The 14,650-nt window shown below is 42.7% G+C and overlaps 1 long non-coding RNA gene across 2 annotated transcripts in view; it reads left to right on the forward strand.

Annotated features, from left to right (window-relative positions):
- Positions 1-1,451: 1,451 nt before the first annotated feature.
- Positions 1,452-14,650, forward strand: part of LOC132402510 (uncharacterized) — a 32,645-nt gene continuing 19,446 nt past the window's right edge. For both annotated transcript variants that reach the window (XR_009514936.1, XR_009514935.1), the window contains exons 1-2: positions 1,452-1,504; positions 9,182-9,322. This is a non-coding gene — a long non-coding RNA (uncharacterized LOC132402510). The remainder of the gene's footprint in view (positions 1,505-9,181; positions 9,323-14,650) is intronic.

Below are 14,650 nucleotides of genomic sequence, written 5' to 3' on the forward strand. Positions count from 1 at the left end.
TATGGACAGCCTCAAGTAGACAGAGGGGTGAATCCTGCCCTTCTGACCAGAGAATTGATTCACTATTCCATGTCTGTTCCTTTTACCATAGTAAGTTCTGTGCTGTCATTTCTGGGGATAGCAATTTATCTCTTGCCTTCCCTGTCAGGTACAGAAAAAGTTCTGTCATTGTAACAAGGGTCATAACTTGATAAGTAAATTGGGAGGTGGGGAAAGAAGGCATATTTTCAGATTTTTTTTCTATTTAATGCAAAATCAATTGAAAAAATATGATTTTATTTTAACGAACATTCTGCCTTGTGGCTGTTGATAGTTCTCCAGTTGTTAATCTGGCTGATGAAAGGCCAGCATCACATGGTATTTCCAGATAAGAGAGTTTGATGACTCTTTCTCAGTCACCCCTGTCAATCCAGCGATTAGAACAAGCCTGAAAGTAGTTTGCATCTCCGCTGTCTGACCTGCTATGAGTTCATGGGGTTGGAATTCAAAACACTGCCAAGCCTGTGGGAACCTGGGAAAACGCCTGTCACACTAAAATGGCATCTAGATATGCACATTTATCAAAATGTGGCAAGGGTATGAGGTTGAGTGATAAGAAGGCCATAAAGGAAAGCAAATTATTTCTGAGCACACAACATTTCATTCACTCTGCTAATAAGCCTAAGAAACCATGGAGGTTTCACAGCATTTTTCAATAACGACGTGACTAAGGAACAACATTTGGTTTGGCCCTGCCCTAGTGTTTCAGCCAGGGTTATCAATATACATTCCCACGCGCTTTTCGTTTGTTTTTTCTAGCTATATAGGAAGAGGAAAATATAATCATTATCATTATGGGAATTTAAGTAATCCAATGTGGAGAATGAACTTTAAAGTTAATAATTTTAACAGCAAAACTGCAGACCTATAATTGAGTTACCCTGGTCGTTCATCAAATGGCATTTCGCTTTCATCTTCTGTGAATCAGTTATAAACAGTTACTTTAATTCAAACAGGGACTAAATTTCTAATTTCCTGTTAGTGCACTGTGTGTGCTGTGACAGTGCATTCTGAGCTGAAGTGACTCAGAGCAGAAAACTTCGATTTGATTAGAAAGTTTTAGATGTCAATATTGTCTTAATATCTTCGGTGCACTACCCAATAGTTAAACAAATTATAGGGGCGACAGACAACTGGAAAATTGCACTCCTTAAGAAAGGAAACCGCGCTCCGAAGTACATCAATGCAAGAAAATGCAGCTTGTGTTAACTGCCTGGCTCTGATCAGTTTTACTGCACTTGACTCCTTGATCTCTGCTGTTCCCTTGTGCTGCACACTTGACCACTCCTATCTGCATACAAGGTGTATTTTCTTCCCTTTTGGATGACCTTTCTGAAAGTCCAATTGAGTGTCATCAATGGTGAAGGGCTGGGAGCCAGGTTTATGAGTGTTTGTTTTCAATGATCGGCATTGTTTGGAAGGTTTTCCATTGGGTGCAATGAAATGCAGAAAGCAGAGCAAGCAGGTATTGTAGAGCAGTGATTCCCAACGGAGGCAGTTACTTGTCCTATGGGGGTGTTAGGAGAAATAGAAGTCATTGGGAGGATGGTATTCGAGATTCTTGAGGGGGGGCAGTAAGCTAACTTGAGGCATGAGACCTGACAGACTATTAGTAGAGCAGGAACTTCCAAAGAAAAGGATGAGGAACTGGAACACAGGGAGAACCGTAGCTCTACAGGCGGTGAGCACCCGTTATCACAATGTGTCTGAAACTCAGCAATCTCATCTGACCTTACCGACCAAGCAGACATCATTGGGGATGCATAAACTAGCAACCAGGGTGTACAACAGGTCCCCTTGGCTTGTGGGATGGACAGAGTTCGTGCAATTTAACAGTTGGTAAGTCAAGTACACCCTCTAAACTTTCTCTACAGACCTGTGGAAAACAGATCATGGAATGATACGGCACTGATCGGTACCAGACGGTGAAATAGAGCCGATCGGTGAACCTGGTGACACCACAGATTCCTCCTGAGGTGTTCAAAGTGACCTTGGCTTCAGCTGGATGGTCAAGAACCCTTTTTGGGGATTATGAGACTTCATGTGATTGGTCAATCGCACGAACTGGAGTAGTATAAAGGTATCATACGGAATGCCAGCTGTATCCCAACTACCTTTCAGATTCCAACCTGAATCCTTGTCCATGTAATTTTTTACTGTTGTGATCATCTTCATCTTCGCCTCGCCATTCCTTTGCGTGCTGCTGCCATTGTTCCAGCTGTGTCAACTCACTGCCATTGTCAACATCAGATAGGCATTTTCAGTTTGTGTTAATTTTTTATTTTAATTTAGCCTCATTAATCATGGATAAATATGTACGGCATGAACTCTATGTGTCTGAAGGCAGTCAAGCCTTAAATTCTAGTCCTGCTAAGAAACAGAAATGGCAGGAAGTGTGTCAATACAATGTTAAATACCTGGAATATAATTTTATACCGCTCCAGTCAGATCAACAACACTCCATGTGTCTTATTTGTATACTGTACTGTCCACTGAAGCCATGAAACCATCAAGTCTGCAGGGACACTTCTGCTAAAGACACCCTGAAAAGGCTACTTATGGAATTACTCAGTTCCAGAAGATGACAGAACCATTTAAAAATGCTGCACACTTATGTCATTTGCCAAAGAAACTAAAAATGACCTTAATAGTGGTCTCATTGCTTCTTATAACATTTCCAAAATAATAGCCAAGTGTGGAAAAGCTCATACAATTGGTGAAAGATTAATAATGCTTGCTGTTTCAGAAATGCTCAGCACTGTTCTCAAAATGGATACCAGTATTTTAAAAGCAATTCCTCTGAGTAATAACTCTATAGCTCATTGTATTGACAAAATAAGTACAGATATTGAGTATCAACTATGCAGAGAGCTACCAAAAGCAGAATTAGGGATACAACTAGATGAGTCAACTGGGCGAGACAACAGCTAATGCCATATGCACAGTTCATGAAAAATGGAAAAGTTTATGAAGAGATTCTCTTTTGTAAAAAGTTAAAAACAAATATCAATGGTGAATCAATCTACAACAAGCTCAAAATGTATATTGAGGATAAAATTTGACAGGTTGCAATGCTGCTTTAGTGATATTTATGATAAAAGAAATTCCAAGTCTTTTTGCAATCCAGATGTTGTTGATTGTGTAATTTATCATCAACATCTCACAGCCAAAATCCTCAGCCAGTGACTTTCTTCAAGCTTGACTCTTCTAATATCTACTATCAACAAGATCCATTAAATAGTAGAACATTTCACTGGTAATGCCTGGCGAGGGGGGATCTCATTGAAACTTACCGAATTTTGAAAGGACTAGATAGGGTGGATGTAGAGAGGATGTTTCCTAAGGTGGTTGTATCCAGAACTGAAGGACACAGCCTTAAAATTGAGGGGCAACCTTTTAGAACAGAGGTAAGGAGGAAGTATTTTTTTGCCAAAGAATGGTGAATCTGTGGAATGATATGTGGTGGAGACCAAGTCTCTGGGTATATTTAAGGCAGAAGTTGATAGTATCTGATCGGTCAGGGCATCAAAGGATATGATGAGAAGGCAGGTGTATAAGGTTGAGTGGGATCTGGGATCAGCCATGATGGAATGGTGGGGCAGACTCAATGGGCTGAATGGACTAATTCTGCTCCTACGTCTTATGGTCATATGCCAAGGTAATGCTAAAGTTTGAAAGCTTGCTTCTTCACAATGAAGTGTATTGACTGTCAAAAGATTGCTGCTTAAAACAATTCTTTGATCTTTCTGACATTATAGTTGAGCTTTTGCTCAAAGTCAACAAGAGCTTGGGAAGCAAGATAGAACTATTACATGGAGATGTGGCATACCTAGCCGATCTGTATGACAAAATGAACATTCTGAATATGAAACAGCTTGGTTAGAATTTAAACTTAAACCAGACAAAAAGTGCAGTGTCCACTTTTGCTGGAAACTTGGAAATACATAAGCAAAACATTTCCCTGCATTGTAAGTCTGGCACTCCCTTTCACAGATGGCGATTTACAAGAGTACTGCTTACACCTGCAGTCACTGAAGAAGGATTTTCAGAATCAATTCAAGAATTTGAATGATCTGGAAATTCCAGACTGAGTAATTAACCCATTTCTTGGCAAGGTGGAAGAACAGGAAGAGAGCTTGCAAGAAGAAAGTATCGAACTTTAGAGGGATGAGGAAGCAAAAATGCTTTTCAAAAATGTTGGCTTTTGTGGTACGTGGCTACACTGTCATATGAAGTTTCTTGTTCTTTGGAGAAGAACCGAGCTGCTCATCATTGCATCTTCATCCTCATACCTTGTTGAAAGAGGCTTCAGTGCAGTGAACCACATACTCACAAAAAACAGAAACCGCTTGGACATTGTTACTCATGGGGAGTTAAGGCTTTTGCTGTCACAACTTGAACCAGATATTTCAACTCTTGCTAAAAACCATCGTTCAAGGATCACATTGATATCGAAGCTGCTTTACAACTAGGTTTAAGACAAATAAACATTTAAAGCAGAATCAATTTTCTCATGTAGACATGTTTTTACACTATGGGGGTAACGGAAAGTAAGAGGGATGTAGGCAAGTATGAAAGTGCTAAAAAAAGTTTGAGAAACATTGTTGTCGAGTTATAAAGCATGGGAAATAGGCTGTATAGCCCATTGTGTGAGCCATCAAGTATCTAACCGTACTAAGCAACACCCACAAAAAGCTGAAGGATTTCAGCAGGTCAGGCAGCATCTGTGGAGGGAAATAAACAGCTGTCATTTCAGGCATTTTATCAGGACAGAAAAGCTATTGGGAGAAACCAGAATAACAAGATGGGGGGAGGGTGAAGGGAAACATAGGGAGAGATTTATAAGCTGGCAGGTGATAGGTAAGATCAGGTGAGGGGAAGGTAGACGGGTGCAGAATGATGTGAGAAGCTGCGAGGCGATAGGTGGAAGAAGTAAAGTGCTGAAGAAGGAATCTGGTAGGAGAGGACTACTGACTATAGAATAAAGGGAAGGAGATGGGAACCAGAGGGAGGGGAAGAGTACGTCATGGGGGGGGGGGGGAGGAGAAGAAAAGTGGTGAGAAGGAGGGGAACCGAAGGGAGTGGTTATCTGAAGACATAGAAAGCAATGTTTATGCTATAAGGTTGGCAGAATCTAACTTTACTAATCTCGTTCCCCATCATCTGGCTCATTCTGTTCCATGCTATATTGTTTCATTGAAGTATGTCGTAAATGTTGTGAGAATGCAGCTTCCATGCTTCTCAAGCTGGACATTCCAGATTTCAATCTCGCATATAAGATTCTCATTTTGTTTGGTGTGCATGACAAGGCTGCTCAAAGCAAACAATGAGGCCTTTCACTGGTCGAGGCCGCCCATGGATGGTGCACTCCAGCTGTCAAATCCAACTCCAGCAAGCCAGGGTAGAACAATATGGAGAACAAGCTTTTGCCCATGCAGCAGGCTCGTCCTCTCTACAAAGCGTATGAATCCAAAGGAATGGCAGAGACCGACGCAGTTTGCCACTAGCAGCATTGCAGGAGTTGTCATTCAGCATTGAACTCAACGTAGGTCTGCAGCACCGGATTTATCGTTACGGTTTACTCCCGAAGCCTTCCTGTTGAGTGGGTATGGGCACAAAACATCTGAGATTTGAGATCAGAGTTTTCCTTCTCCTAGATGAGCTGCCAACCACGGCTGATGAGCCCCTTCTGTTCAAAGCAACTGGTTTATGGCACCAGTAATCTGCCTTTTCCCCTTTTTCTTCTGTCAGTTGAAATAGTTCTGCCAGGCTTAGTAACTATGCCACACGTGAAGGCCAGAAGCTCAACTTGGTTGTCAATGGCTATTTAAGATATGCACCACTGGGAGTATTTAATTGGTAGAGGGAGGTCATCCCCACTAGTACCACAGGCTATACAACTGTAAGGAACCAAAGATATTGTGCCACGAATATTGTGATGGATATCCAAAGGTGCTTCCCAGTGGTGATAATCGAACAGATAGAAGGATTTAGGTTAGGGCAGGTAATGGCACAGAGTTAAATGTAAAGGAGAGGTTCAAGGGTGGAAATGATGTAGAGAGAAAAGAGCTGTAGAGAAGGAACTCCACAACTTGGATCCAGACAGCAGATAGCACAGCAGTAAGCAGTGGCAATGGATTATCAAGGAAATTCAACACGCTACCAACCGCATATAACTTGACCAGAAATCTTGACCAGCTCCCATTAGAGAACTCTGCTGTAACTTTCTCTCTGATGTCTTCCCACGCAGGTCTTGGTTTTCAGTGTCAAGGCAGCAGGGTTAAACATATTTTCGTACCTGTAACTTTGTGGAATCATATAACCATATAACAATTACAGCACGGAAACAGGCCAAACACTCACTCTCACCTAGTCCCACCAACCTGCACTCAGCCCATAACCCTCCATTCCTTTCCTGTCCATGTACCTATCCAATTTTACTTTAAATGACAATATCGAACCTGCCTCTACCACTTCTACTGGAAGCACGTTCCACACAGCTACCACTCTCTGAGTAAAGAAATTTCCCCCTCATGTTACCCCTAAACTTTTGCCCCCTAACTCTCAACTCATGTCCTCTTGTTTGAATCTCCCGTACTCTCAATGGAAAAAGCCTACCCACGTCAACTCTATCTATCCCCCTCATAATTTTAAATACCTCTATCAAGTCCCCCCTCAACCTCCTATGCTCCAAAGAATAAAGACCTAACTTGTTCAACCATTGGTGGAGACAGATTCCAAGAAGCTTCAAGAGAGGGACTGGAGACATCAGTCAGTGTACAGATGTCCCCCAGAGAGAGGGATTGAGAGACACTGGTCAGTGTACAGATCTCCGCCTGTGAGGAAGTGACTGAGAAACACAATTCAATGTACAAATCTCTCCATGATCTCTCCCCCTGGGAGAGAGGGATTGAGAGACACGGGTCACTGTACAGATCTCTCCCTGACTGAGAGACACCAGTCCATGTACAGGTCACCCCCTGAGAGGGGGTTGCAGGGGGAGACGGAGACACTGGAAAGTGTACAGATTTGCCCCTGAAAGAGAGGGACTGAGAGACTTCATCAATTGTGGGATTAAGTTTAGGAGCTGAGAGGTAATGTTACAGTTATACAGGACCCTGGTCAGACCCCACTTGGAGTACTGTGCTCAGTTCTGGTTGCCTGACTACAGGAAGGATGTGGAAACCATAGAAAGGGTGCAGAGGAGATTTGCAAGGATGTTGCCTGGATTGGGGGAGGCATGCCATTTGAGAATAGGTTGAGTGAACTCGGCCTTGTCTCCTTGGAGCAACGGAGGATGAGGGGTGACCTGATAGAGGTGTATAAGATGATGAGAGGCATTGATCATGTGGATAGTCAGAGGCTTTTTCCCAGGGCTGAAATGGCTAGCACGAGAGGGTACAGTTTTAATGTGCTTGGAAATAGATAAAGAGGAGATGTCAGGGGTAAGTTTTTTTACACAGAGAGTGGTGAGTGCCTGGAATGGGCTACCGATGACGGTAGACTCCTGGACATATGCATGGAGCTTAGAAAAATAAAGGGCTATGGGTAAGCCTAGGTAATTTCTAAGGTAGGGACATGTTCGGCACAGCTTTGTGGGCCAAAGGGCCTGTATCGTGCTGTAGGTTTTCTATGTTTCTAAGAGCTTCATGTGGGCAAGAGGTCTCATTTATCTCTTGGCCAGGATTGAATGTAGCAGCCCTCAAGTTTCCTACCAACAAAAGATGACCTGCAGGATAGACAGAAATTAGCAACTGTTCCCTAGAAATGCAGATAAACCCAGATGTCAATGGCTCTGATTGTGTGGAAATTCCATGTGATTGCACCCATCTCATAGCAATGTGAAAAACTTGAATTTATGATTGATTCCTGAGATGAGTGGAGTGTTTTATGAGGAGAGATTGAGCTAACTGAGCCTATTAACCTTCGCGTTTGGAAGATGATAGATTTACAGGATTTAAAATGGAAATTCTGATAGGCCATCTTCCCAGAAAGGAGAGTCTGAAACATAATGGTTGACAGATTAAAGATAAATGATTAGCTATTTAGATCAATGATGAGTTTACAATTATTATTGAATAGAATTACTGGGCTACAATTACTGAATTTGATTAAATCTTATATCTGTCCCAAAACATGAGGGAGTAAAAGTCTTTGTGTTATGATTCCATTGCAAGGTACAGACATGTGAATTTATAAGTCTAATGGGTTGTGGAAAGAAACTGTCCCATACCCTTTTGGTCCCGGCTTTAATGCTGTGGTACCGTTTGCCAGACGAAGCAGCTGAGGCAGTTTATGGTCAAGGTGACTGGTGTCCCCAGTGATCATCCAGGCCTTCTTTACATACCTGCAGCTGTAAATCTCAGTGGAGGGAAGTTCACATCCACAGGTGCACTGGGCTGTCCATACCACTCTCTGCAGTGCCCACCAATCAAGGATGGTGTAGTTCCCATACTAGGCAGTGATACAGCCAGCCAGGATGCTCTCACTGGTGCCCTGTAGAAGGACTTGATGATTTGGGGGCTCATACTGAACTTTTTCAGTCACCTGAGGTGGAGGAGATGCTGTTATGCTTTTTTTGCCGTAAAGCTGGTGTGTACAGTCCAGGTGAGATCTACAGTGATGTGTATACTGAGGAACTTGAAACTACCCAGCCTCTTATCTGCTTGATGTTAGCTCATTGATGTTGGTCGGGGCAAGCCTGTGTCCATTCCTCCTGTAATCCACAATCAGCTCTTTTGTTTTTTGGACATCGAGGGAGAGGTTTGTTATCTTGGTACCCTGTGTCAGGCTGTCAACCTTTCCTCTGTAGGATGTCTTGTCACAAGTAGAAATAAGGCCAATCAACGTCGTGTCATTTGCGAATTTGATCAGCAGATTGGAGTCGTGTGTGGCAGCACAGTTGTGGGTGTAAAGGTATTAGAGGAGGGGACTCAGGACACAAACCTGGGGAGGCACCCGTGAGGGGGCCCATCCTTACCACCTGTCGGCAATCCAATAGGAAGTCGAGGATCCAGCTGCACAAGGCGGAGTGCAGTCTGAGGTCTCTGAGCTTTCTGTCAAACCTGGGGGGAGTTATGGTGTTGAATGTTGAACTGTAGTCTAGGAACAGCATTCTAACATATGCATTGCTCTTTTCCAGGTGGGTGAGGACAGTGTGTAGTGCTGTGGCTATGGCATCTGGTTCCATCAGCAGGCAAATTGTAGGGGGTCCAGTGTGGGTGGCAGCATGTTCCAGACGTGGTCTTTAACCAGCCTCTCAAAGCACCTGCTTATAATTGAGGTGAGTGTGACAGGGCACCGATCATTCAGGCATGTTACTCCCTAGGTACAGGGACAATGATGAATCCTTTAAAATTCTCTGCATCAGAGGGCCAAGTGTGCTCAGTCTTTGAATGTATATTTTCAGATAATAATGGATTCAAGGGACATGAAGATCTGGCAGGGAAGTGCAGGTGAACCAGGTGGACATCCATGAATACCAAATGGTGAAAGCCCTATGGCCGCTCTTAATCCCTACATCAACTCTGTCTCTGTCCAAAAGCACTCTGTCTGCTCGCGCACTTGAGCCGAACAGTGAGGACCACATGGGATTTTTACACTGACGGGCCTGTGTGGTCTTTTCCCAGGCATCGACAAATAATGAAGCGGGGGCTGGTCAGCTCATTAAATGTTTGAAAAGTCAGCTCGGCTGATGTAAGAAACCCACAGGGTATAAAGGAGAATGTTCTGGGAGCCTGAGGCTGTATTACAGAATCACTGCTGATGAAAGGTCACTGACCTGAATTACCAGCTCTGCTTTCCTCCACATCCATGAAGTCTCCCCAACGCTTTCTGTTTGTTATACAATGCCTCTTCTTGAACCTCGTCAAAAAGATTCATTGTCGCTACGATGAATCTTCCAGTTATTATCATCTGCTGTCGTGATGTCATACAACATGAGAAATTGGTTCAAAGAATAATGCTTTCTTTATTTAAAACTGAAATACTGAACAATTTAATGCATATGTGCCTTACAATTCAATCCTGGATAACAATGTTAATCTGCGGCTAGCCTGTGTTCACTGCGGTTTCTCTTCTTCTGCAATGACTGCAGATGAACACACCTGTGCGTATCCCTCTAGCAGCTCAGGTGTCTAAATATTTGCCGGGCAAACATTCTGCTGAAGCTGACTTCCTTCAGAGCGGGGTAATACCATTGGCTGAAAGTGAAGGGCCCGATATTAGTGTGAAGATAAAACCTCAAGGCTTGCTAAACAAATAGGAACTTTACACTGTTGACAGAGCAAGTAATGTGAAAAGGTGTTTCATAATTAAGTTAACTACAAGTCCACTTAGATTTTGTTTATATTAGCCGGGAGTTTTAGACAGCAGCCAGTAGCAACAGGAGCACCGCGGTAACCAGGGTTGTATTGTTATTGATTAGTCTGTATGTTGTTTGGGAATTGGGTACAGCAATGGTCAGACATTGACCTTTCACATTCAGTCCAGTCTTAATGCCAAGTTACCATAATTCCCAGTACTGTCGACTTTAACCAATTCAGACCGGCTGTGTATTTAAAGCAGAGGTTGATAGGCTCTTGAATAGTAAGTGTGTCAAAGGTTATGGGGAGAAGACAGGAAAATGGGGTTGAAAGGGGTTTTTAAATCAGCCATGATAGAATGGGGAGCAAAATTGATGGGTCAAATGGCCTAATTCTGCTCCGATATGTTATGGTCTATGGTCTTACAAGACAGGTTGAACCAAGGTGGTTCAATTATAGCCACAATGCATGGCTCTGGAGAGAGGAGAGAGGAGAGAGAAGGACAATTCTCAGACAATTTGGAGTAGTCTACATGCTGAGCAGAGCTCAGGCGCCTCGTGCCCGCACTCAGTCTCAATTAAGCAGCTGGGCCACAGATTCATGACTGCTCAAGGTCAACATTCATGGTCCAGTGAGAGTCTGGTTGCCCAAGGATGCAGAACCTAATCTGAGAACTAACACAAGAAAACAAGGTCACCCTAGGGTAGGTATTCTTTCTGCCTTTCAGTCAGGCTGGAGTTCATTTCACAGCAAATACTGAGCCAGATATCTTGAGGCAAATTTTGATTCCCAGGAATGGTACTTGGTTACAAATTGACAATTGGCGGCCACAATTTGCTATTGTTTGAGATGGCAGGGACTAGGGAACACTTTGGCAAAGCTAACTAAGCCTTTTGCAATGACCTGAGTTTGCGTGGTAATCATCCTACATACTTGAACAGGGAAGCCCGTAATCCCACTGTGTAATCATCCCACAAGGACAAGGAGAACAAATCTGTGCAGATGAGAAGACAGCTTATCCTGTTCTGAGTCTGGGCATTTAGGGAAAGGCGGCTCTGAGCAAAGTGATTTCATGTCGGACAACTTCCCATTCCAGTGGATGGAACGTCCTGCAGATGGGTGTGTGATCTTCCACACGGCATGTATTACAGCTAAATGAGGCAATAACTCTGGAGCAGGACACTATAACAAAAGATGATATGAAATTGTGCACTGTTTTTTTTCCGGTGTGGATATCCAGTCAATTTCCAAGAAAGTAATATAGTAATTCTGCAGAGTTAGCAAGAGTAGACAAACGTAAATACACATCAACTGGACCAACTACATATGATAAAACATGTATTAATAATGTTTCAGCTGTTTAACCTTTCAGTGACATGCTGTATCCTAGTATGTTGTTACTGCACTGACAGCCACTGTAAAGATAAAAAAAAGTAGAACTGTAGAACTACCCCCCACCAACTCCACAAAATAAACATTACACGCTGTAAAAAAATAACATATTCCCCAGGAGTGACTGGGAGGCAGCAATTTCTGCCCTAGGGGAAAATAAATTGGTCAGATTACTGCCTTTTAATCATTCCCAGGTAGCTATTAATCTCAATATAGCACGTGATAAAATCAGCTTTATGACAACAGTATACTTCATTTTCAACCAATTTTCCATCACTTCTGCTATGAGTAAAGATTGACTAGGACTGGTGTTATTTCCTTTGGAATGGAAGGGGCTGAGGAGAGATGGAAATGAGGTGTGTACAATTATGAGAAGCCTGACAAGAGTGGGTAGGAAGCATCTATTTCCTTTGGCAAAGCAGGGGACATAGAGTGAACGTAATTGGTGGAAGGATTAGAGGAGAGATGTAGAAATGTTTTCTCACATGGAGGGTGTTGGAGAGAGGTCTGAGCTCTGCTGAAAGAACTCTACAGCCAAAGCATGTGGATAAGCAAATGAAGTGACATAACCCCTAAGACTGCAAGTAAGAGCTAGAAAGGGAGATAAATCTGCCTAATTTTTTTTTTAGCAAGTTCACAATACTCAACTGGGCTACTTCTGTGCCATAAATACTTCAAGCTGTAAATATGATTCTATGAGAGAGGGGTTGTAGTACAAACAGGTGTCAGAGAATTCCAGCCGTACATATATGGGAATGAAGCAAGCCAGAAGTAGAAAGAAAAACAGATAATTAAGACTTTGAATATAACGATTTCCGAAATAAGGAAAGAAGGGACTAGTTGTCTTTCTTGATGTTCGCAACAAAACTGCCCATTTCAATGTCTGGGAGTCCCAGGGAACTTTAAGTCCTTAACCATTTAAACAATTATAACCTATTTAAGCAAACTACATAGCGGCCTTACAAGTATGCTTCTCACTGCTGGGTCTAGAAAAATTTAGTGGGATTACAGCAAGATTGTCTCCTTTCAGAGAGGTCAGTCAGTAATTATTACTTAATTTATTAGTTTCCCAATTGTTGCCCTTCATTGGTTAACTAGGTGATTCAACTGCTGGATAGGCGCTCTGGTCAGCATGGACTCATTAGATTGAATGCTCATCTCCATGCTATATTACCCAATGACTCTAAACCTGAGTGAATTTTCAGTTGAGTAAAGTATCATGAGACTTGTACAGATGGTTTGTCATTGTTGGATAAATATTTCAAGATAAGCACACAGCATAACAATGGGAAACAGCAGGAGAGTGAGATGATTTGTGTAGTTCCAGTAATGAGCCGTCAGAGGCAAAATCGGTGATCATCTAGTCTGGTATTCACCACAATATCACACCACATCTGCTATCAGATTTGTCCTCCACTGGTATAGTGCTGAAGTCTACCTCTGAGCTAGCTTAATGGTTTTAACTGTCTGCTGTAGTGAAATAGGATTCATTACATTGGGAAGGCAGTAAGACCAGCTCTCACGCCTACTCAGATTTTGTTTCAAAGATGCTAAAAATACCTGCCATATAATATCCATGTCAACATGCAAATGTCTAGCATTCTGCTGGGAATGCAGTGCTGTTGAAATGAAAGAGCTGCAAGCTAATAACTAAGGAATTCTTCGTCAATGAAATGATCCTTTAGTACAATCGATTGTTTAAAATCCCATGCATATGCCTATATATGTATTTGCATATGGAAGACTATTGAATCCAGGGCTAGTCAGCAATTCATTTTGTTTTTAGGTGGAGGAGATAACTTCGATGCCATTCCAACAGGTACATTAACAATGCTCGATATCGCCCTATCGTCCATATCCATTCAATTCTGTCCCTCTGCCCAAAGGACTGGAGAGCTGTTATTTATGTGATGGTCAAGAAATCATATGCATAGACCTTAGACCTTTGAACCAAATGATGAGTCAGTGAGTTAGTCTAAAATATACTGAGGGAGAGGCTGAGAGGTCGAATTGTCAAAATAGAGCTTGTATTTGGGGCAAGTGCAACCTGCCTAAATGTTTTAGTCAAAAGGTTGAATTTGATACGTTTTCATTTTCCACGCACGGAAATTTTGCGTAAACAGTTTTCTTTTTCACTTCTGCTTCTCTGCAGGTGAAGTATCAGGACAGAAATGTGTGCAATCAGGTTTAAGTCCAATCAGAGTTATCCCAGACAGAAACAGGCCCTTTGCCCCAACAGTCCTCTCTCAGCTGCATGCGTGAATCAAATTTGATTCTTCCCACGTTCCCATCAACTCACCCAAAATTCTACCGATCAGCTACGCACTAGGAAGAGGCCACTTGTTAACCTGCATGTGTTTAGAATGTGGGAAGAAAGCTGAGCAATGGGGAGAAACACACATTGTGGAGAATGTTCAACCTACACAGACAACACCAGAATTCAGATGACTGAAGCTGGAAGGCAACTAGCTGATCCCCTTTCTCTGCTGTGCTGTTCAGGGGAAGAGAGAGACAATGACAGCAAACTCATTGTGGGCTTTGTTGCCACACAGCCCTTTCATAAATGCCGTCAGCACTGTGCAGAGAGGCTGAGGGAGTCCTGGCCTCCTGGAACGTTGTTAAGCTCCAACTAGAGTGAACAGATTGTAACTCACCGCAGGGTCAGTGTGAAAGGGGGTGGAAGTGGGAAATCAGAGCAAGTAACAAGCTGAATGCACACCAACCAGCTGACAAGAAATATGACTGTTTCTTCGCATTCCCTCGAAAAATGGCAGAGGACAAATCCAAACCAGCATCATGAGAGGGCATAGTTTTAAGGTGCTTGGAAGTAGGTCACGTCAGGGGTAGGTTTTTTACACAGAGTGGTGAGTGCGTGAAATGGGCTGCAGCAGCTGTGGTGGAGATAGAAATGATAG

The sequence above is a fragment of the Hypanus sabinus genome, chromosome 12 (assembly GCF_030144855.1).
Source record: "Hypanus sabinus isolate sHypSab1 chromosome 12, sHypSab1.hap1, whole genome shotgun sequence".
NCBI classification, from domain to species: Eukaryota; Metazoa; Chordata; class Chondrichthyes; order Myliobatiformes; family Dasyatidae; genus Hypanus; species Hypanus sabinus.